Genomic DNA, 25,609 nt, shown 5'->3' on the forward strand with positions numbered 1-25,609 from the left:
TGATTTAAGTAAATAGTTCCCCTGATTTGTTAAATAAAATACCAATTAGATATAAATGCACTTAGGCAGAATCTCGTGTAAGCGGTTAACCCCAATCCAGGACTGTTTTTATATTGCGGACCAGATACTTCAAGCCTAAGTGCTCTTGGTTAAAGTTGTCAGGGCATGAGGCCGAGTGAGGACACAGCTTTACCTGCCTTGGGGCACTGCTGAGACTGGTTGGCTCTCCTGGAGCCATAAAACCTTTTATTATTTTTCTGCATATATTATGCCATGGAACCGTGTGGCCTTCTGGGGCTTTACTGCTTGTAAAATGGCACAACATTTTTGTTGGCTGAAGTGCAAGGCGAGAATTGGTCATCACCCTTGCAGAGCAACCGGAGACCTCTTTCAGGTTCATTGGTTAATCCGCACTGGAAGGTAGTTAATGAGCCCATGGAGAAATGCTAACATTAAATTAAAATACGTGAACGAGGATTCCTACTAGCATCTGATGAGCTAGATGTATTGAGAATCAGAATTCAGGGAAAGATCCAAGTGTTGTGTTCTTTCGTGAGGCATGCAGAACTCATTTTTATTGATGAAAATTAAGTCCACAGGGCTGAGTTCCATGAATAAGTCAGAGGTTGGAACCCTTTGGCTTAACTTTATTGGCCAAAGAGTTTCTCTAAAGAGATGCTTGCTTGCCCTACTGTAAGAACATTCATTACTTTCATAAATAATCGATATACATATTTTTACATATAGTTTCACATCATTTCAAAAAAAAATCCAGCTTCTTAATGACATAGAATTTATGGATGGATTAAAATCAAATGCTTAAAATTTATTCCCATGGAATATGGAACTGTTCTTGAGGAAAAAGTGATCTTTAGGCTGATAGGTAAGTCATGGTACTAAATATCTCTTCTTGGCAGGTCCTACTGAATTCTTAGGATTCTCAACACTTATAATTGAGCCAGTTGGAGTAGCCAAAAGAGTAAAAGGCAGTATAATGTAGCAATTATAAATCAAACTCTGGAATCAGCAGATCAGACGCCAAATCCCTATTAATTTAATAGCGTATAGTATAACAAAATCGTTTACTATTCTACTAATTATAATTTATTCTACCAAATAGAAGTATATTATACAAAATAGAATTGAGTAGTATGTAATATAGCAAAATAATTGTGCAGATTTTTATTCCGCTCTTTTGGTCATAAAGACTAGATAGTCACCTATTCAAATAATTAAGAAGAAATAAATGCAGCAGTATATACACATTGTTTAAGAAGAAAGTCTCTCAGAAACCCAAGAGCAGGGCTCATAGCAAATGGGAGAAGTTGGGGTTATTAAGGAGCCTACCCCTTCAGCAGGGAGAATGGGTGGATAGCTTACTTTGAGAGTTGGTTATGGTTGGGTTTGATCTATTTATGATCTTATTTTCTGATAGATTTCTTTACAACCATTGGGGTACAGATGGAAAGAAGACAAAGACTCTATTCTAGAGCACATCTTCCAAATGACAGTGAACAACAATGAAAATCTGATACGTTTCCTAAATAAGACCCAATATATATATATATATTTTTTTTAGGTGAGGCAACCCTTGGTTGACTTCACAGATTGCAAGGATCTTATCAGCTTACAACCCCTTGTTTTTTATTTTTTATTTTTTTATTTTTAATTATGCCTACAGCACCTGGTCTTCCCAGGTAATCTCCCATCTAAGTACTAACCAGGCCCAACCCTGCTTATCTTCTGAGATCAGATGGGATCGGGCTTGTTCAGGGTGGCATGGCCGTAGACAAGACTCAATCTCTTAAACTATTCACCTCATACATGTAAAACAGGATTTCCTATAGGTAAGTGATTGAACAGAATTAATTATAGGCAAAGGGTCAAGTAGGTAATACGTTTTTATTGTCAGGGTCATTTCTCAAACCCAGAGCCATCTTACACCCTAGTAAATTAAAGGCTGTGTAGTTTGGTAAGAAGAGGATGTGACTTAGAGTCAGGAGATACCTGTAAGTCTCACTTTAGACCTATATCCTATAGATTTGGTTAAACAAATGAGCTTATCTGACCCTTAACTTTCTCATCATAAAATGTACCTGTCATACAAAGTTGTTTTAATACTGTATGAAATAGATGGGCATATAGTGCATGTTAATTAATAAATAATTTAAAAAATCAGAGGTAGAAGGTTACAGATGTGGAAACTGAGATCCAGAGATACTATTTCACTTGTTTAAATTCAACTATTTAATTGCAGTCAAAACTGGAATCCAGGTCTCACGACTTTCCAGGTCAGTGGTCTTGCAAGCTTCTTCTCAGTTTCTCTGTAATTTTCAAAACTTGCTCTTCAGAAAGATTGTGCGTACGTGTGTAAAGTTATAGCTTCCAGTTTTCTTTCAATGAACAAAACATATTTTTGTAATTAGACTAAAAATCCCTGACATTTGTTTTCAAAAACAAAAAAAAAGAAGGAAAGAAAAAGATCAATTCTAATTTACTTTGAAGAGTAAGTAAAAATTAAACAGTCTAAATTACTAACTATCCTTGAGGAACATGTGCTTTAATAGTAACTCAAGTCTCGAAGGAGTGGGAACTAGGTAGGCACCCCTGGGCCGCCCCGGCCCCTTGCGGTCATTCTGGCCACACGATTACCTCCTGTAGCTCTAAAGCTGAGAGGCGTGCCAAGCCTTCTAAATGGTAGTCAGATGATCCAGACTGAACAACCATGAAACCCAAGGTGATCTGGGCTTACCTGGCTGAAATCACAATCTGGAATTGTGCTCCATGCCATGCATTCCTCTGCCTCATGAGCAAAACATGGCATGGCGCCATGGAAACTTCATGTAATCCATTATATTTTCAATTACCAAGGCACTGACTTTTGAGAAATGTTAGAGGATGCGATTCTGGATCTTTTTAGCAGAATACAATTGGTTTGTCAACATAATTGTTATTTTCTTTGCCTGGGATTGCAAGACTTTTGATTTTTTTTCTTAATATTTTTTATTTTTCAATTATATTTGGCATTCAATACTAAATTATTTTCAGGTGTACAACATAATGATTAGACATTTATACAATTTATGAAGTGATCACCCTGATAAATCTAGTATACATCTAACCCCGTACACAGTTATTACAATATTATTGACTATATTCCTTATTCTGTACTTTACATCTCTATGACTATTTTATAACTACTAAAATTGTATTTTTTAATCCCTTCCCCCTTTTAACCTACTCTCTCAACCCCCCTCCCATCTGGTAATCCTCAAAATGTTCTCTGTATCTATGAGTTTGTTTCTGTTATATTTGTTTATTTTGATCTTTGGATTCCACATGTAAGTGAAATCATATGTGTTTGTCTTTCTCTATCTGACTTACTCCACCCAGCACAGTACCCTCTAGGTCCATCTATATTGTTGCAGATGTAAAGATTTCATTTCCTTCCTTCCTTCCTTCCTTCCTTCCTTCCTTCCTTCCTTCCTTCCTTCCTTCCTTCCTTCCTTCCTTCCTTCTTTCTTTCTTTCTTTCTTTCTTTCTTTCTTTCTTTCTTTCTTTCTCTAGCTGAGTAATAGTCCATTGTATATATGTACCACCTCTTTATCTGCTCATCCATTGATGGACACCCAGGTTGCCTTCATATCTTGGTTATTGTAAATAATGCTGCAACGAACATATGGATGCACATGTCCCTTCACAGTAGTATTTTGGGTTTCTTCATGTAAATACCCACAAGTAGGATTACTCAGTCCTTCTTTGTCACTTGTTATTGCCTTTGTTTTAAAGTCTACTTTGTCTGGTATAATTATTGCTACTGTAGATGTTTTTTTTTTTATTTCCATTTTCATGAAGTATCTTTTTCCATCACTTTGCTTTCAGTCTGTGTCTGTCTTTTGAGCTGAAGTGAGTCTCTCGTAGGCAGCACGTGTAAGGGTCTGTTTTCTTATCCATTCAGCCACCTTATCTTTTGCGGAGCATTGAATTCTTTTCATTTGAAGTACTTGTTGACAGACATGTAGTTATTGCCATTTTATTATTTATATTTTTGATAAATTTTTTTTCTTCTTCTAAAGAAGTCTCTCCAACATTCCCTTTAATTCTGGCTTGGTGGTGATGAACTCTTTCAGCCTTTTCTTGCCTGGGAAGCTCTTTATCTGTCCTTTGATTCGAAATGATAGCTTTGCCGGGTAGAGTCATCTTCGTTGTAGGTCTTTGCTTTTCAACACTTTGAATATTTCATGCCAATCCCTTCTGGCCTGCAAAGTTTTTGTTGAGAAATCGCTGACAGTCTCATGGGAGCTCCATTTTAAGATCATCTCTTTAAGATTCTGCTTTTAAGATTCTCTCTTTGTCTTTAACCTTTGGCTTTTTTTTTTTTTTTTTTTTTAAGTGAGGCAACACTTGGTTGACCTCACAGATTGCAAGGACCTTGTCAGCTTACAATCCCTTATTTTTTTTTATTTTTTTATTTTTTATGCCTACAGCACCTGGTCTTCCTAGGTGGTCTCCTATCCAAGTACTAACCAGGCCCAACCCTGCTTAGCTTCCGAGATCAGATAGGATCGGGCTTGTTCAGGATAGCACAGCCGTAGGCAACTTTTGGCATTTTAATTATGATGTGTCTTGGTGTGGACCTCTTTGGGTTCATCTTTTTTGGGACTCTCTGAGCTTCTTGGGGTTGTATGTCTCTTTGCTTCACCAGATTAGGGTACTTTTCCATAGTTATTTCTTCAAAAAGGTTTTCAATTTCTCGTTTTCTTCTCCTCTGGTATCCCTATGACGCGAATGTTGGTGTGCTTGATGTTGTCCCAGAGGCCCCTTAACTGCCATCCTTTTTTGCATTCTTTTTTCTTGTTGCTGTTCTAATTGGGTGTCCTCCACTACCCTGTTCTCTAAATTGCTGATTCGATCCTCTGTTTCATCCAAGCTGTTGATTCCCTCTAATGTACTCTTCATCTCCGATATTGTATCCTTCATTTCTGATGGTTCTCCATGTTTTCTTCTTTGTTTATGTTTTCCATTTCCATTTTTATGTTTTCTATCTCTTTGTTAAAGTGTCTACCTTCTACACCACCTTGACTGGAAGGGGAGTGCAAAATTTTTGAAGCATGTCTTCCTTCTTCCACTTACTATAATCCCCTTGCAAATACTTATTGTCTATTTTTGCAAAGCACCGTGGGACACAAAATGGTATTTTATGTTCTCTTTCCTAATGGAGCCCATTTTCTTGTTGATGAGAATGGAGGCTCCATGAGGTCTAGGACCTTGTCTATCTCATTCACTATTGGGGTTCAGTATCTAAAACAGTATCTGGCACACAGTAGGCATTTAGGGAATACTTGTGGAATGCATAATATATATACTTACATCAGCCATTAAGATCCTCACAACTCTATGAGTTAGGAACTATTAACATTCCTATTTTGAAGATGGGGAAACTGAGGCTTAGAGAGATAGTACTTTCCCAGCTATGATCCTGGGCTTCATACCAAAGTCATCTGGTGCCACTATGTCCACAAAGTCCTCACTCTTAGCCACTATGCTCTGTTGCTCCTTGGGGAAAAGACACTCCCTCTCTGTTTTTGAAACTCAAATTGAGGGGTCTTTATAGTGGAATCACATTTGTGGTATAAACAGCAAGCAAGCTAGAAAGTTTTGTAGAGTTTGAAACAAGTGGGACCAAAATTCCCCTTGATATAGGAAAGATTTAAAAGTCTATAAGTAGAGTTTATCTCTTCTTGACTTCTAGTAGAAGATAACCTTGAAAATCCTCTTTATAATTATGCTTATGCTATAATCTTATATACCATTATAATATTATCTTTCATCTTTAATCTAGTTTCATCACCTTAAATAGTTTGTATGGGTTAGAATCCAGTTTCGTTCATATTTCTAGCATGGCATCTTCACCTTGATTTGAAAGGAATTATTAGGATGGTAAGCTTGATAGACTGGAGAAAGCTCACTACACTGAAATATCCTTACCAATTTTTAATCCTGATAAGCTTGCCTCTTTCACTCATTTCTTCGTCTCCTCCCCTTCTTTTAAAGAGGTTCTAAAGAAAAAGAAAAAAAAACCAACTATTCCTCTGAAATCATTTTTGACATCTTCAGAGATTTCTCTAGTTTCTGTCCTAAGCCTGACTGTTGTTTTCTTCTACCTACATTCTTCCTACACTTGAGGGATTTCAAAAAATGTGCTTCATTATTTGGACTTGTTTTAATTTTATCTTAACATTTATTTTCTCTTGAGGTTAAGAACATTTTGTAAATTTGCAAATACCAAAAGTATTTTGCACACAACAAAATAGATTTTAGAAAACAGCCAGATCAGATTCAGAATATTTCCCCAAGGAGAGGAAGTGCACAAAATAGTCAAATGATTAATTGAAAAACAAAGCAAGGGAACTAAAATATCCCTGTGAACTAGCTCCTAAGGTATGCTCTGTTTCCATTAAGAAACACTGTCAAGTCTGCACTGTTTGTTTTTTGAAGTGAAAATTTGATGGAAAAATTAATAACTGAATATACTGTGTATTTCACACTAACATTAACATTCTTTTTCTTGTCAGACATTTTGGTACCAGCTTAGGCATTTACCCTCGATGTGTTTTTCATCCTGTTCAGGTGTTCATGTTTCTTGTTCCCAACAAATCTACCAAATTTTTCAGTCAAGCTTCTTGAAAGGTAGAACAGGTCACTATAGCTTTGTAGAAATTGATAATAAAAGCGTATTTTCTTTTGTTCATCCATAATAAATAAAACAACTATTAGTTTGCATTTCACTCTATTAAGTAAGGTATCCATACTCTGAGGATCTTATGTTGGTAAACAAGTCAATTTTGGAGATGCCTGGTGTCTGAAGAAAAGTGGCGAACCATGTATGTTCTGATTTATAGGTTGATAAAGTGGTTGAAATCACTAAATTGACAAAATGACCAAAGTTGATAAATTGATAAATATTTCCTGAGCACCGACTATACACAAAGCCAACTTCAAATTGAGATTTGAATTCTAGTAAACAGAGCAGAGGATGTAGGGGCTTGAGTGCAGACCAGGTTTGAGATGTGCTTTCTTTACACCCTGAACAAAAATTAACTCTTTACAGCTTGTTCTTTCTAACTTAAATTTAACTGAACAAGAATTTGACTTTTACACCTAAATCAGTCAGTCTTTATGACTGACACTTTCTAATGCATTCATTCCGCTTCATAACAGTGCCACAGTATAATACTACTTCTAACCTACATTGAAGTTAACACAAACTTTTCTTTGTGAGTCTCCTCTTGTTAAGAAATACTCTCTACTCCTGCAAGATCTAATGATATCTGTTTGCATATGTCAAACTCAACAAGGTCGATAGGCTTATTATGAGTCCTTTATGTCAGGGACTCAGAAGACACTAAAGAAATATGAATAATATCAGTAGAAGCAGCAGTAACAATAGTGGCAAAAGTAGTTAAGAGTGATAAAAGCCATAATTAATGTTTGGTGAATGCCTTCTACCCAGGCATAGCACTGAGTACTTCGTGTGCAGTAACATCTTCCTTTCACAAAAGAAAGCAAAGCTCAGAGAGGTGGAGTAACCTGCCCTAGACCTCATACAGTCCCAGTGGTGGAGCTGGGAAATGCATTTCTAAATCTTTAAAGTTTAGCAGAACTCACCATTCAAGTGTCTTTTTTATTTTTTTTAAAGGAGAAGTTTTTGACTATCATTTCAATTTCTCACTTTTATTGGATAGATTGAGTTTTCTTCTCTAGGCTTAAAAGCTGTACATGCGACATTTATTCTTAGGGTGGCTCATTCTTGCTTAAGTCCATTGTCATGTTTATTTTCTTCTACTGACCGCTGAAACTTTTCAGTGTCCGCAGAACCAGACAAGTGATGTGATATGCTCTCGTGTTCCTTTGTTCTCTTCCCCAACCATGACCCCACATCTTGTGTTGTTATTTTCTAGAATGATTCAGGGTCACCAAGGCATATATTATCTTTTCCTTTGCTTTAGTCTCAGCCTTTTAAAAACAACTTTCATGTTGTTCAAGTCTTCTGTGCCCTTGCTGATTTGTTTTGTCTGCTCGTTCCATCAGTTACAGAAAGTGGCTATAAAAATATCCCACTTCGATTGTGACTATTCTATTTTTTCTTTCAGATTTTTCGATTTCTGCATTATATTTAGGACCTATGTTAATAGCTGGCCCGATTTAGAATAATTATTCTTGATAAGTATGTAAGACCAATAATAATTATTCTTGGGGAATTGAATCTATACTACTGTGAAATGTTCCTTTTAATCATTAGTAAAGTTTCTTACCTGAAAGTCTATTTTGTGTGATATCGGAAGAGTTATAGTAGGCTTGCTTTGTTTAACTAGGGTTTAGCACATTTTAATTTTGTATTTTTGTATTTTTTTTTTTAGTTAAGGTGTGTGTTATGGACGGAATGTTTTCATTCCACCCAAATACATATACTGAAGTTTTAACCTCCGATATATTTGGAGATGAGACCTCTAAGGAAGTAGTTAAGTTTAAATGAGGTCATTAGGGTGGGGCCCTGATACAAAAGGCATAGTGTCCTTATAAGAAGAGATACCAGGTTGTTGTCTCTTTCCTTCTGCACTCACCCAGAGAGAAGGCCATGTGAGGACGTAGCAAGAAGGAGACCACCTGCCAGCCAGGAGGAGAGCTGTGGCCAGGAACTTTGATCTTGAACTTCCCAGCCTTCAGAACTGTGAGAAAATAAATTTCTGTTGTTTGAGCCACCCAGACTGTTATGGCAGATGAAGTTGCCTAATTCAGACTTTGATATTGAGATGCGGGGTGCTGCTGTAGCAATACTTAAACATATAGAAGTGGCTTTGGAACTGGGTAATAAGTAGAGGCTGGAAGAGTTTTGAGGTTCCTATTAGAAAAATTCCTTGAATGCCTTGAAGGGAGTGTTGATAGAAATGTGGACTTTCAAGGCAATGTTTGTGAGGTCTCAGACGGAAATGAGGAACAAGTTGTTAGAAACTGGAGGCAAGACAGTTCTTCTTATAAAACGACTAAGAACTTGGGTGATTTATGTTCCAGTGTTTTGTGGAAGGTAGAACTTGTGAGCAATGAAATGGGATATTTCACTGAGGTTTCTAAGCAACCATTGAAGGAGCAGCTTTATTTCTCCTACTTATAGTAAAATTTGAGAAGAGGGAGATAAATTGAAGGAATTGTTAAGTAAAAAAGAACCAGAACTTGAAGATTTGGAAAGTTCTCAGCCTATCCACATTGCAAAAAATGGAGAACTGTGTTCTGGAAAGAACTATAAGAATATGACTGAACGACCATTTGATAAACAGATCATGGCCTGCTCATGGATTTAATCAACTATCAGCAGAAGCCAGGAATAGAGATGGGTTTAAATCAGCAGAAACACTGCCAGTTTAAAGAGGACAGAGGAAGTGGATTGGAATAAAGGAAGACGGTAGCACTTCTAGGATTCTAAAGGAGTGGATGATAGAGTTATTCAGGTGAAAACATGGTTTAGCCTCCAAAAAAGGGAAGTATAACACTGGAGATGATTCATCAGAGCTGCTGCTTCTACCACAGGGCCAGGGGCTGAGGCTGCTCACTTCTTGGTTTCAGAGGATAGGGACCATTCTCGGTTTCAACAGGCCAGACATATGGGCCTTTAATTAATAACAGCTGTCCTTACGAGGGTGAGGCAGCAGCAGATTACACACAGACACCAGAACAGAAGGCAAAGGGTCCACAGCAGCAGAGGTTAGAGTGATGCAGCCACAAGCCAAGGAATGTCTGGAGCCAGCAGAAGCTGAAAGAGGCAAGGAGCAGATTCTCCCCTAGAGACCTCAGAGGGAGAGTGGCCCAGCTGACACCTTGATTTCAGACTTTTGGCCTCTAGACCTATGAGAGAATAAATTTCTGTTTTTGGCAATGTGTTGTTAGAGCACAACAGGAAACGAATACAACCCTTTCCAACATGATTCTCTCCTTTTCTCCCAAGCATTTGTAATTCCACTGTCTTGTTTATTTCACTTGGAGTTTAACCTCACTTCTGTGGCCTTAACTTTTCTCAATTATAAAATGAGGTGGTCGACCTACATATAGTATAATAAAGTGCCTATTAAAAGGCATGAGTCTGAATAAACGACCCCTTTGAACTCTATTTTATCAGAGTATTCTATCCCCAAATTAAAACAAATTTACAAATAGCCCATTAATTTTATGTTAGATACATATTAACTTACTAACATTTGTTTTCAAATTTAGACCAAGATAAATGGGAGCAAGCAGTACTTTTCACAAGAGAAAAAAAGTAACATAGCAGGGAAAACAGTTCTGTTTTCCCAAATTTTGTTTCTGGTCACCAATTTCTGGCTCAAGGACCATCAGCCTCTGAAGGGTCAGTTTTGAGGAGTTTTTTGGTATTGCTGGATGATCCTGGCAAGTTTATTGCACAGACAAGGATAAGGGAAGAAAAGTTGGGAAGTGGCAATTGATTAAGGGGAGGAATACTAGATCAAGGAGGTCGAGGAGAGAGAAAAATAAAGGAAGGCGGTGCGGTGAGGAGAAAGAGACTGGTAAGTAGTATTTCGTGGAAAGAAGCATTTTGCGATCCCTGCATCTCAGGTGTGCAGAGTACCCCATTAAAAACAGCACCATCATGTTAAATTAAGTTATGAAAATGGCATTTCAAGAATATCAGGTTGTTGAATTAGAGAGGTACACATGGTTTAACTCTGGAGGGCACAGGTTCGATAAGAATTCACCTATTCCTGGCTTAACTTTAAGCTGTCAGTTTTTTATTTTTATTCTGTAAATAATTTATTGTCATAATAGTAGCCTCCTCATAAGGTAGTTATGGGATTAAATAAAATATTTATAGTTAAAATCCTGTCATGTTGTAAGTACTTTGAATATTATCATTATTGTCATGACTATTATTTTCATCATATTAGGCCTGTAATAGAAAGTTATAAACCACATATTTAATTTGGTCCTATCTAGAAATTATATCTCAGTCCAGTAGCTACAAGGGTCAGAAGTTTAATGAACTAGCTGTGATTAAATTTAAATTATATCTATTTGTATAGATATAATTTAGTTTCTTTGTATAGATATAATTTAGTTTCTTTTTATAGTAAAATGGAGTTTTTTTCCTTCTTAAATCTGTTTTCTAAGAAAGGAAGATTTTCTGTAATAGAAAGAAGTTTGGTTGAATAATTTTAAAGACTATTGATTTCTAATTTTGAGACCTTCCAACATTAAAATGTGGTTGTAGAATATAACTTGTATGCTTACCATTATTGCTCATTCTGCAAAGTTGCCTTGGCTTATTATATGTTGGTTAAAGTAAATTATATTTGTTAGAATAAAGTAAATTATATTTGTTAGAATATATTTGTTGTAGGAATTAGATTTACCACCAAACCTTATAATGTATACATCAGTACTTTAAGTCTTAGCTCACAATCCATAATTTCTGACTTGAATCTATGACTTCATTAGAATATCAGTGACCTTTGTCTATAAAGGCATATTTGTAATAAATAAAATTATTTTAATCGATTTAATTGATAAAGCATACACAATATTTTTCTGTCACTAGAAATGCAGCATTCTAGAAATAACATATGTTTACAAGATGTCTTCCAAGGAAGACAAATCTGTAAAATTCTTTACATTGTAAGTTTATACTATTATTCTGGAGTGGGAGGTCATTATTCCTGTTTTGCCAGAGTACAAGGGAATCAGTGGCTTTATTAACACCAATAATTGCTCTCTGGTGTGATCAAAACCTTAACCCAAATCATCTATTACACATTCTCTTTCTAGTCTATAACATTGGTGTACAAAGTTAAAATGCTTATGTGACACCAAAAAAAAAAAAGTCCTAAATTATAGGATATGAGAGTTACTCAGAAGCTAATAAAGATTATTGGTTCTATTGGATGGATGTTAAGAAACTATTTTGGTTGAATTGTGAAATTTTATTAAAATCTGTAGGCGAACAGCAATAAAAGTGCACTTCCTATTAAAAGTTACCTATTTGCTTATTTTTCTCACCATTTTCAGATATGAGCTTTGGCATTTCAACAAAATTAGTGACCAACTTATTTTTGGTCACCAGTTCTGAGCAGTTGATTATTATTCCCCAGAAATTTTCCCAGGCCAAGTCTTACAGCCAAAATAATTTTTTAACAGAAGGTAATAACTGTGAATCGGCAGAATAACTCGATAAAGTCATGTGAAATAGATGGAGCTGCCAGTATTCAACAAATGAAGACAATGAATGAATGGTTTGTACGTAAACGAGTAAGTGAATGTCAGTAGAAAGTCATACACTCACACTTTCATCTGCCAGAAATATCTAGATCTTCTATAAAGATGACCTGTACTTTAAAAAGAAGATAACTATATCCATATCTATATAGATGTCTTCTTTATCCATTCATCTTGTTGATGGACACTTAGGTTGTTTCTATGTTTTGGCTATTGTAAATAAAGCTGCAATGAATGTAGGAGCACATATATAGATTTATAGATTAGTGTTTTCATATTTTTAGGTGAATACCCAGAAGAAGAGTTGCTGGATCATATAGTAGTTCTAGTCTTAATTTTTAAAGAAACTTCCACACTGTTTTCCATGGTAGCTGCACCAATTTACGTTCCCACCAACAGTGTATGAGGGTTCCCTTTTCTCCACATCCTCTCCAACACTTATTATTTCTTATCTTTTTGATAATAGTCACTTTAACAGATGTGAGGTGATATTTCATTGTGGTTTTGATTTGCATTTCCCTAATAACTAGTGATGTTGAACATCTTTTCTGATGTCTGTTGGCCAGCTGTATGTCTTCTTTGAAAAAATGTCTATTCAGATCCTCTACCCATGTTTTAATTGCATTTTTAAAATTCTTGTTGAGTTGTATGAGTTCTTTATATATTTTGAATATTAGTCCCTTATGGGATGTATCATTTGCAAATATTTTATCCCATTCAGTTGGTTGCCTTTTTGTTTTGTTGATGGTTTCTTAAGCTATACAGAAGCTTTTTAGTTTGATGTAGTCCCATTTGTTTATTTTTGCTTTTGTTTTCATTGCCTTTGGAGTCAAATTCACAAAAACTCATCTGAGACCAATGTCCAGAAGCTTAATGTCTATGTTTTCAGAAGTATTTTTATTTATTATTTATTTATTATTTATTTATTTATTTATTTATTTATTTATTTATTTATTTATTTTAGGTGAGACAACCCTTGGTTGACCTCACAGATTGCAAAGACTTTGCCAGCTTACAATCCCTTATTTTTTTATATTTTACGCCTATAGCACCTGGTCTTCCTATGTGATCTCCCATCCAAGTACTAACTAGGCCCGACCGTACTTAGCTTCTGAGTTCAGATGGAATCTGGCTTGTTCAGGTTGGCATGGCCATAGACAAGAAGTATTTTTAACTCAAGTTTTGGGTAACGGTGTGGGATCTAAAATTTGTTTTTAAGGTCATAGAGTATGAAGGGAGAATCTCATCAAACCTCATATGAGGTACTATTATGTAGGTGTGGACATCTTCCTCTTTACCTCCAACTCCTCATCATAGTAATGAAAAATATAGGCACTGATGCTTTTTTTCTTGATAAATGCCATAAATTTTATGCTCAGTAGCAGTGAATTTCAAAGAAGAATATTTTGCCAATTTCAGCTACTGAAGAATAGTCTATAGGAGAACCAGCGTTAAGTCTTTCCGAAACAGAATTCAAATATCTATAACCATCTTTGGAGCAGATAACCTAAAACTGATTTTGAAAAGGATTTAAAAATATTTAAACATTGGAAATGTACCCAAGTTACACACAGGATTAATACAAACTCAAATTACAATAAGATGTCATCTCCTACTATTTGGCATCAAAAAGGGTGTCTGGACAGAGGTATAGAAAAACAAGAACTTTCATATTTTGCTGATGGGAATATAAACTCATTTAGCTTTTTTATTAAGTAGTTGGCGATATCCATAATAATTTAAACTAAATAGAATCCTCAACCCCAAATTTCGTCTTCTGGAATTTTCTACATATAAACTCTCACATGTATGCACAAAGATGTTCACGGCAACATTTATTTTTGAAGTAGCAAAATATTCCAAACAACATAAATATCTGCCAGTAATGAGCTGGTTGAATAAATTGTGGTACATCCATAAAATGGAACATTATGATCATTTATAGAAGAACGTGACAGATCTAAATTTGTCCATATAGAAATATCAAAAAAGGGAAAACACTCATATATGATATATAAATGTGTATATATAAGTGTATGTGCATATCTATGTTTGTATATGCCTAGAATATATAAACTGATATGAGGCTTTATCCTGGGGATGGCAAACTGGGAAGCTAGACGGCATGGGTGGATTTAATTGTATATTCTTTTATACTATTTATATTACAAAAGCAAGCATTTATTTAGCACTTCTAGAGTTTGTTTTAAGTACTTTATGCCCATTGTATGAATGGAAACTGAATGGAATCTGTGTGAATGGAAACTAAAGTAAAGCAAGATGTTTGCGTTTCCATAGCTGGTAAGTAACGGAGTTAATGTTTGAACCCAGGCAGTCTAATTCCAGAGCCTCTGCTCTTTTTAAAAATTTATTTCGATTACAGTTGACATTCAACATTATGTTAGTTTCAGGTGGACATTTATGAAATCATCTCCCGATTAGTGTAGCACCACCTGGCGCCATACATAGTTATTACCGCATTAGCGACTATTTTCCCTATGCTGTACTTTACATCCCTGTGGCTATTCTGTAACTACCAATTTATACATCTTAATCCCTTCACCTTTTTCTCTCAGTTCCCCCAAACCCCCTTCTATTTGGTAACTGTCAGTTTATTCTCTGTATGATATTTCTGTTTTGTTTATTTTATTTTTCGGAGTCCACATACAAGTGAAATTATGGTATTTATCTTTCTCTGACTTATTTCACTTAGCATAATACTCATTATGTCCTTCCATGTCATCACAAATGGTAAAATTTATTTTTTATGGCTGGAGTAATACCGTGTGTGTGTGTGTGTGTGTGTGTGTAACTAAAATACATCTTCTTTAACCAATTGTTTATCGATGGACATTTAGGCTGCTTCTGTATCTTGAAGAGCCTGTTAAAAACAACCACATCATGTTAGACATTTTAAAATAGGGGAGCCAAGAAAGAGGTATACTCTAATTCATGCTTGTTTAATTGGGAAATAGTTTTTTTTTTTTGGTTAAAGTTCTAGGATGTACCTCATAAATTATTCTCAGTCTTGCACATGTCGTAAGAATCGCCTAGAAAAACCTTGAAATTATGTAACTGCCATTGCTGGACTATGTTACATCAGTCTGTTTGTGTCTCTGCTATAAAGTTATCAGTAGTCGCCTTTAGGCACGATGCTCCCAGGAACTGAAAAGACGTTGCACGCCGTGTCTAGGGCTTGTGTTTGCTTGACCTGGTGTGACTAACCTATCAGCCCGCAGGCAAAGCTGACTTGAACTGTATGTGGTTTCATTTCTTCCTGATCAAACTGTAGGTGGTTTTGTTTTTTCCTAATCAGGCACTTTTACATAGAGCAGCGAAGTTAAGGCACAAACATAAGACAGAAAACATTACTTATTGGAAAGAGCCAGAGGACTTGGGGCCAAAAGACAGTTTTAAATCTCGGCTAATTTTATGGCTTTGGACAAGTCACTTAATGTTTGAGTCTCACTTTCCTTTCTGTAAAATAAAAGTGCTAATGCTGACTACAGAGGTTGTTATGAAGATCAAATGAAATAACATGTTAAAGTAAGTAGCTCAATACTTAGCACGTGAGAGGCGCCTACACAAGTTAGTGTTCGGCTCAGTGCCTAGTGCGTGGTTACTCAAAATACAGCAGCTGAATCTGAAGTCGAGTTCCTTGAGTAGGCACTCGATTCACAGTTGTTGCTTGAATGTATGAATCAGTGAATGAATGATTGTGATTAACAGTCTCCTGTATGTAGTGCAACACCTGTATGTTGAATCTTCTAATGATGGATAAGTGAGCCAGGCTAAACACCCGGAGTGTGAATATATGTCACACAGGTGTGAGAATGGGAGCGTTAATGGGAGCATGATGTTTTGAGAGAGCTTCAACTCAGATTATAGTGTGTAATTTAGAACACTCTTTTCAATTAACATAGTACAGGTTCATTGGTGCGACAGAATCTGCCTTTGATTCAGTGATCGTTACCCGAATACTATTACATTTGTGTTCAAAAGAGCTCAAGTGCCTCGAAGCTTTTGCTTTTGGCTCTTATTACTAATTATTTACATCAGTGGAAACTGAGACTCCTGGGGAGTTAGAGAGGGAAAGGCCCAGGACGGCTCCGGGTGGCGGGGGTGCACTCAGGACCGGTCCTGATCATTGCTTCCTCCCTCAGCCCAGCCTTGTGATCATATCACCTTTGGCTGAGACCACATCCTGAGACATGACTGTGCCTCTTTGTAGTGGCTCCAGAACATTTGTCCCACAATGTGAGATTTTGTGCCCCTTCCAAGGAAGGATACTTAAGTTCAGCCCTGATAATAAGGTAAAATGACTCCAAGGAGAGAAATGCCCAATGTCTGTGTCCTGCCATGTTGGATTTATGTTGAAAACTGCAAATTAAAAGCCTAAAGCACAATAATTGTGCTTTTAAAGTCTGGGAGCATTACATAAATATATGAACCTTCCCAAGCACTTCATAAATATATGAAACAAGGAATAGTTTAGTCAGTAAAGTCCTTTTAGCAATTTGCTAATAAGCTCTGTTCCCCTGCATTTTTTTTAAAGTAAACAATCACCATTCACATTGCATGTTTTTTGAAAGCGTCTGAACTAAACAGTGTTTTTGTTTTCCTCTAACTTGTGCACAGATAGTGAAAATAACAGAATACAGACAGCTGTGGGACATGAGTCTGACAGTACTTGGCAAGTGGATGTCAGGGACCAATCACTGAAAGGCGATACAGTTTTTTTTTGTAACTTGAAATGATCAAGCTGCTGCTGTTTGTGTGACTGTGACACGTTGTGTCCCTCCTGCCCCCGCAAACTGATTTCTACTCCTTACTGAACGACATTGCTCATTGGCTCATGGACCCATCAAGTTGAGTCTAAAAGAAATCAACTTTCCTTCCCATCAATGAAGGAAAAATAATTTTCTTCTTCCTTTCTGCTTTCTTCTCTCACCCTTTTCTTTCTTCTACCCACACATCTGTTAAAAAAAAAAATATTTTGAATCTAGTTCCTGTTGTAAGTATATGGATGTACCATACCCAGGATTCTTGGTTTTATTTTCTTTTTCAATTTTTTTTTTTAAATTAAAATTATTGGGGAGGATTCTTGGTTTTAAATAACAGGATTTGACTCTGGTTGGATCTGTATGGGATAATTCACAGCCAGGAAGATCAGACTCTGGCAAGAATTCAGGGAGTCAAAGCCCACCTAAGATCTCGGTGCAGGAGAGACCCCCTCCCTGACCAGGAGCTGGCAGATCTGCTGCCTCTTAGGCTTCCAGATTGGGAGGTGGGACCTCTGCCTGCCACCCTTCTGGGAATTTTCTTCAAATGAACAGAACATTTCATGCCTGTTGAGCCTAATGAAACATGTCTATTACAGTGGGTATCAAATGAAACTTTCCTTTGATGGGAACCACATCTTTGGTTTCTAAAGTTCTGGAGGCAAGTTGAGAACAGGTTTTGTAGGCTAATTGGTCCAAGGAAAACAGCTCCTTGAGAGGACACACATAACTCTCCGTGTCTAGACAGCTTAGCATCTGTGGAACTTTGTATTTTAAAAGGAATTGCTGCAGTTGAGAATGAGATACCAAGGGGAAAATCACAACTAACAACTACAAGAATTGGGTAATGGAAGAGAGCTAGTAATTAGAAATTTCACTTGTTCTCAAGAAGGATATCTCAAGAGGCAGCCACAGACCACCTTCATCAAAGTCACTGTAAAAAATGAAGACTCTTGAGGATCACTCCAGGTTTACAGAATTAGAAACTGGGAGTAGCCCTCGAAATTGGAAATTTTTTTTACAAACCCCTAGATGAACTTTGAGCCCACTAAAATTTAAGAAATGCTAGGAATGTAAATGAATGTAGGTCCATTAAAGTATTATTAAAGTTCTTGATGAGATTTCTATTTCCAGCCTCTCCTCTCCTCATTTATGTTTAACACTGTATGTATTTTTTTATTAAATATTTTATTTTATATAGAAAAATGCTATTCTAAATCTTAATGAGTTTTAAAAAACCAAAACATGGTTTTGCTGCTATTTATAGAAAGGTGGATATTTATAAAGCACTAGTCAACTATTTAGGGAAAAGGTCAATGAGCCCAGTGGAAACTCTTAGAAGGTGAGCAGGTATGGAGTTTCCGGAAGGAAAGGAATCATTTTCTGACAGTGGTTGGTCAATGGTGAACTTTTCTCCACTGCTTCTGAGTTATGGAGTATTGACAGCCCAAGGGCTCCATAAACTCAGTGGCTTAGAGTCAGTCCATATTCCCTTTTATGTGCTTAGTGTCTAGTAGCTTCTAAATTTAGAAAAAAATCCTGAAGCTTCGATTCTTAACTCCCCGAAATGTGCTGTCCAGAACTGACACTGCTGTTGTGAGCGTTCACCTAGCAGGTGTTAGAGCCACCTACACTCTCTGCTTCTCAGTGGTACATCAAGCACTAAAATGGCAGGTTCAGTGTCTGGCGAGGGCCCTCCTCATGGTTTGCAGATGGTCGCCTTCCTGCTGTGTTCTCGCATGACGAAGAGAGAGAGAACACGCTCTCTCGTTTCTTCTTGTCATGGCACGAATCCCATTGCGAGGGCTCCACCCTCAAGACCTAATTACCTCCTAAAGGCCCCATCTCCAAATACCATCATGTTGGGCTGGGGGCTTCAATATGTGAATTCTGGGGAGACACGAACATCCATGGAGTCTGATCTGGCCTATTGTTGGCCTTTAATAACTATTTCGTGAATGAATGATCACCTGAGTGAACAAGCTCCTGTTTCTCCCGGCATTGTCTCCCACAATTTCTGGGAGATTTTCAGTCTTACTGTGCTCAACCCTCCCTTAGGCTCCTAGAAGGCATCCTTGTTGGATTCTTCTGTTTCAGCTTATTGGATGATGTGGCTTGTTTAGAAAGGATGTATGTGCGTTTAGAAGTCCCCGCTTAGGCTGAATTCTTCTCAGTCCTGAAAACTGAGCACATTGGAGAACTCTTAGGTGGATGTTCACCACCAGAGCGGCTGTTTTGGGTGCGGGTGAGGAGACTGTTTGCATTTGAGCAGCACGTAACAGATGTTCTTGGTAGCTGTGAGGATGGGTTAGTGCATTGTTTGCCTGCAGATTCCTTCTGCCAGTCTGGGTGATGGTCCTGTTACTGTTGGAAAGTTTTCTGTTATGAATTTATTTTTATACAGTATATGATGACCTTCATGAAGAACGCCTTGAACAGCTACCATTATTCATAGGACGTTCTCCATTCCGGCAGAATGTTAATTAACATTTTATCATGGAAAAGGTTTGAGTGGCTTTGGCGTACTAGCTGATGGCACTAAGAATCTTACGTGGAATCCACGTTCCAACTGGAGAGATTCTCGAGATTTAAAGGTTCTTTATTGTTTAAATCATCTCGAGCTGTGTGCTTATTTCACTTAGCTTATTTTTTTATGGGGGAACCCACATAACATTGCCTACTCTGCCAACATTTATAAAACTTTTTTTCCTATCAGGGTGTGTGCGTGTACATATCAGGCCCTCTAAGGCTATAGTTACAATGGGATCTTAAGTGTGTGTGATGTTGTCAGGAGGCAGTGAGGGCGACTTCCATCTACGGGATGTCCGGATTGCTCTGTTTGTCTTGAACTTTTCCACTTTCATGAGTTTAGAAAAATTGCAGGCCTGTGGAGTCATTTAACGTTTTTTGACCATTTACAGCAGATGCTTTTCAGCATTAATAGAGGACTTTTCTGGGTGCCTTTTCCTCCTCTCTTGAAGGCCCTAGGCTGAGATGGCACCTCTGGCTCCGTGCCGTCACTCCGGCTGTCCCCTCCTCTTCCCACCTGTGCCTGCCTCCCTTACAGCCGCAGCCACCTAACCGGGAGATGCAGGGGGATCTAGGCTCCAGTTTCCTGAAGTCACTTTTACATGACAAATTGTCTTAGGAATGAGGAGTTTCCCAAGCTCTAAAATCAAGAAAGCTGGCAAACCAGGATGGTTGGTCGCCCTACCTTTATTCTTTGTAGGGGATCTTTAAGAATTCTTAATTCAGTAGCTCTAGTGACTGAATATTAAGTCTGTGACCTCACATGATTGCCCAGCACTTAATTTTACTTTGACCTAAGATTGAGCCCACCTTGCACCTACATCTACTAGAAGGGTCTGGTCATACTTCTTTACGATGGGGGTCCTGTTCTGATTATCTGCTGGTACTCTAGTTCCTTGTAGCCTAGGTCCTGCCTTATTAGCTCAGACCTGCTCAGAGCCCAGAGCTTGGTCTCCAGCTGATGTCTCTGCTTAGTGTGGTCTGCTCTTAGCTCTTTGGTGCCAAGACAGTACCTGTACCACCCATTACCTGTGCTCAACCGGAAATCTACCTAGCACTTACTGTAGTGGTTCTCCAAGAGTGATTCTGGGTCTACATGCATCAACATCACATGGGACTATGTTAGATATGCAAATTATTAGGCCCCGCATTGGACCTACTCAATCAGGAGCTGCGGGTAGAGTCTGGTGATCTGTGTTTTCACTGGTCCTCCAGGTGATTCTAATGCACACTGAAATTTGAGAGCTACTGCCCAAGATTGTGCACTGTGCCTTGGCAGCTAGACCTTTGAAGCCTAAAGCCAACTCTACCATCCCTGCCCATCGCTGGCATGGCCTATCTCCTTTCTGACCCGCCTCAAGCTCCCATTCCTACATAGATCCTTAAAGTTTACTTCCACTTCTGGTAGGGACTGTCCAGATTTGCCCCAAACTGAGGGGCTTTTTTGGGCATGGGACTTTCAGTACTAATACCGGGAAAGTTCTGGGCAGACTGTACAGGTGAAAACCATAACTGAGCAAGCTCATTAATGTCTTTTAATGTTTGCTGACTTATGGAGACAGTAGAAACAGGGAAATAGAAGGGGGATTATCGACCCTCCGGGATATCCCCTCAGTTACAGCCCAAAGTATGGAAAGCCAAAAGGAAGACAGTCTATCATGGGGTGTGTGTGTGCTAATTATATATTTGAACACTTTTTAGAGTTGAATAGTTTACATTTCAGCCAGGACTGTTTAAAGAATCTTTTTTTCTTTCCTTTCTGGGAAGCAAATCCAGCAGAGTCAGGTTTTTAGAATGAACTTGCTGCGTGATCTCAGGCAAAGTACTGATCTGCTTTATCTGTAATTGGGACAGTAATAAGTTTTTTTTCAAAGTACATTTACAGGGAATGAATTGAGGATAAATGAGATTAAGCGACATCTATAAAAATACTCTTTTTTTGGATGGATGCTGTATAAACATGTCATTTTATTAATGATAATAAACTTATACAGAGACACTTTCCAAAGAGAACAAAATGTCTTTTGCAAGATATGAGAAACTTAAGGTAGCATCTGATCTTTCTGGATGGGAGTTATTTCTCCTTCTTGCAGTTTCCTGTAGGGCTTGCTGTCCAGGCTGGTTCTCAGCCTTTAGTACACATGAGAACCATCTTAGAGATGTCTTAAAAAACAAAAGTAAAAACAAACACAAACTGATGCCAAGGCTCCTTAATCCCCCAATTTAATTGATTTGCTGTAGTACTGGGTTAATAGTGGTTTTAATTTTACCAGTTGATTCACATGTGCAGTCAGGTTTGAAAGTCACAGGTTAGAATAGTTCTCAATCATTAGTCATAAGAATCACTGTTGAGAGTATTAGAAATATAAAATCAGTTTTCCATCAGTCTGGTTAAGTAGATCTGGGGTGGGATTCAGCCATCTGCTTAGTACACAAGCTGACCTGACGATTCTGATGCAGCTGTTTGGCAGTGTGGTGACTGAGAAATCTTCAATTCTGACATTTAAGTTTTTTTGCCCAGTATGTGGCACCTGGTTAGCACAGGGCCTAACATGTGAAATGAATAAATATGTAATGAATGAGGCTTGCTGATTTGAGTCCACCAGATGACAGTGATTTGGCTTTTAGATTGTAGGGTGCCAGACTTTAGGATTCAGTGGCTTCTTTCTAAAGCACCCGTGTCTCAGTTAAGCTGGCACAGATGAGGTAACGTGTGCGCTTAACGTGCACCTCCACCGTGTCCAGAACCTCCCCAGCGGGAAAACACGCCAACAGGGAGGTAAATTTTTCTCCGTTTTATTACTGCAGCCCCACACTGCAGATTAGTTTGTATTTCAGTTTCTGAGACGGTTCGGTGGAAACAGAGCCGAAGCAAAAAAAGGACGAGCCAGAAGAAGTTTGCCGAGAGCACCGTGACATCCACACCCATGACTGTATTTTACTATCTCTTTCTTTTAGAACCCAGCTTCTAAGCTTGGATTCAGCAAACAATGACCCATTGAGTTTGCTGAGTGTTATCATGGCCTCAGAAACGAAAGCCCCCAGAACCCTTTGAACTTTCCTGCTAGAAAATCACAACAGAAAAGCAGAGCCTTCAGATAGAAAATTGTCAAAAGCCTTTGGATATAAAATTGTCGACTTGGCGGGTTAACAAGGCCCACCCTGTATGCAACACGGCTGAATGTCCAAGACAAGCAAAGGCCTATAGCAATCGCTTAACAGAATTAGCCTGCTGCCCTGTTCACATCACATTGCATTTGTCAAGCTTGATAGCGATCTCTCTCTTCCTGGAGGAGCCCACTTTTTTTTTTTTTTTAGTTGACTTTTGTATTCTGAGCCATGCCAACATTCCAGCCTCATGAGAAAGCCTGAACAGATTTAAACTCCACATTCAAAGTACTGTTTGTACTACAAACATGTTACAGTTGTCAGTGAGCAGTACACAAACACATTAGGAGGGGGCAATGGAAATTGAATGCACATTAATTTCTGGGCTTAGCTGCCAGGTGGAATGCTGTATTTCAGAAATCCAAACTGTAACAGACTTTTGGGAAGCATTGTCATTATGGGACAATGCTTTGTTGGTGCTAATTACAGAAGCTCAGCAAGATAATGAACTCAAATCTTCAGTAACAACTGGGGAAAGGAAAGACTCCAGCTGGAATATTTCAGCTGTTTCATAGCAGAGCTAATCTAACAACCCAACAATTAACAGGGCCCAGGGACATTTATATATATAAAAGTGTGTTGTAACCACCACTTTTATGGTGTGGCTCATTTTAAAGAAATCAACGAGAGAAATTCCTCACATATTTTATTCCACCAATGTTCTATAAAACTTTTGCTGCAGTCAGTTCCTTACAATATCTTTTTGGAACTTGGGCCAAGAATCCAGCGTTTTTAAATAAATTACTATTTCATGTGATTTGCGATTTAAATTGTGGGTATCTTAATGTTGTTAATAGAACTTCAAACACAAGTTGCCAGATGTGTAAAATAATTTTACTCACTTTCTTGCTTTATTTGGACTGATACCATTAGGTAAATTTGTAACTGCTAAGGAAATGAAAAAGTACTTTATTTTCTTTGTCCCAGATGGTGTATAAGGTACCTACCCAAGTGCTTCTAAACCCTTTGGTTCCACTATAATGTCAAGTAGGAAAATGACTTTTCAGACTGTGGCTAAACTGGTAACTGGAATTCTGCAGGGTGAAATGTCTATAAAAAGGGAACAGAGAATGTGATATTCTACAGGATAGCATAACTCCCTTGTTTTCAGTCGTTTGTCCAAATTTTCTTGTTCAATCACCCTAAAATTTCTGTTTATGTCACTTTTTGTTCCTCCAGGATATATTACTAGAGTAATCTTCCAATATCTAGTTCCAAAGAAGCGGACAGTGAAAATAACCAGAATAAACTACTGATAAATGTTCCCATTAGCAAAGAGAGATAGGGCAAGGTCTTGAAATACTTTCTGACTTATAAACAAAATACTAAATTGTGCTTTAATTTGAATGCATTTGATTATATTAAAATTTTGTTGAAGATTGAGCCACCTCTATATTCCAATAGCAAACAAATGTCAGATCTGTTGGGCTTATCATTAGCAATTAGAGAAGGGGCAGTGGAAATTCTTGGTAAGGGTCTCCTGGGACTATGGAAACTTGGCAGAGGATATTAGAGATTATTTCAGGCATTTTAACCTCTTTTCTTTGGTACTCTGCCCTTGAATTTTTAGTTAGATTGTTAAGATAAAGACTCCTGATGGTCAAATGATAGGAGTTTATAGACACAAGTGTTGTTGTTCTTCCTTTGAAATTCCTCAAACCAGGAAAGAAAAACTAGTGTTTCTGGAGCATCTATTAGGGGCCAGTTTTTTCACACAGGTCAAGTCATTCAGTCATTTCAGGATGACTCACTTTGTGCTCATCTTCACTTTTGCAGATGAGAAAACGGGCTCAGAGAAATTAAGACTCTCGCGTGGTATATCACTCCACTGCTTCATGGGGCAGTAGGGACTCAAACTGAGTTTGCTGATTCTAGAGCCCCCGCCCTTTCTCACTGTAGAGCACTGCGATGCTAGATGTTCGAACAGGCTTCGGATGGTGTCAGTGAAATAAGTGCGTGGGGATGGAATAAGGATCCTGAAGGAAGAGAGGACAATTAAACGAGTCCCGTCAGACCAAAGCTATATTTCACCCACTGTGCTTTACTCTGCCCACGTCTTCTTGAAGAGTTATAGCCTTTTAAATTATAGGGAATGAAAACATTTGGTTTGTGCAAAGCTGAAAAGAGGCAACACTTGGTGGGAGTGGAGAGTGTTAAGACAACTGGGTTACTTTTGGAATTTAGCTTCTGTTGTAGGTGTTTGAGGACAAGCCACTGGAGTCGGGTACCTTATGAATGAGGCCAGTGAAAAGCACACACGTTTGCTTTGCTTTCCTTGCATTTTAATTTCCCCCGTTTCTATTAGACGAAGAAAACATTCAAAAAATAAGTGTCAGAAATATAGAAATCCAAAGCTACATGCTTTAAAGCATTCGAACACCATGATGAAATCTGGAAATTTTCTGTACGCTTAACTTTTTTATGAAAAGGATGTAAATCGCCAATGCACATTTTTAAATGTATACAAATGGCATCACTTTTGATGAGCATACTATCAGCCTAACTTCTCATATTTTACCCCTCAATTCATATCACCTAGAATAAATGGAAAAACATAATGACATTTCTGAGGCATTTTAAATGAAGAAATCATTGGTGAAAAAAAATCACGCACCTTAAGTGTGATATACCTGTTGAGTAAGGGACCTGAGATGATTTTTTATAAAAAAGAAACCATTAAAAAATGAAAGTAGAACACTGAAGGACTATGTGGAAAATTCTCCACTAACTAGAAATTCAGTAAGCCAAAATATTGCCCAGGTAGTTTCGTGTATTTCAGTTAGTTGATTTTTTAGTTGACTTTTACCTATGCTTAAATCAAAAAAGTTAAAATATAAAGTAAGTAAAAATAT

The 25,609-nt window shown here is 37.7% G+C and overlaps 1 long non-coding RNA gene, 1 other non-coding gene and 2 pseudogenes across 3 annotated transcripts in view; 1 reads left to right on the top strand and 3 right to left on the bottom strand.

The window, feature by feature from the left end:
* Window positions 1–25,609, top strand: part of LOC118601578 — a 134,153-nt gene that overhangs the window by 8,285 nt on the left and 100,259 nt on the right. The gene's annotated exons all lie outside the window — the stretch shown is intronic.
* Window positions 1,673–1,791, bottom strand: LOC118602295. The gene has a single exon (XR_004950646.1). It is a non-coding gene; the product is annotated as a 5S ribosomal RNA (ribosomal RNA).
* On the bottom strand, window positions 4,479–4,597 carry LOC118602206 (annotated as a pseudogene).
* Window positions 13,320–13,438, bottom strand: LOC118602738 (annotated as a pseudogene).

This window comes from Rousettus aegyptiacus, unplaced genomic scaffold, assembly GCF_014176215.1.
Source record: "Rousettus aegyptiacus isolate mRouAeg1 unplaced genomic scaffold, mRouAeg1.p scaffold_m13_p_4, whole genome shotgun sequence".
NCBI lineage: Eukaryota > Metazoa > Chordata > Mammalia > Chiroptera > Pteropodidae > Rousettus > Rousettus aegyptiacus.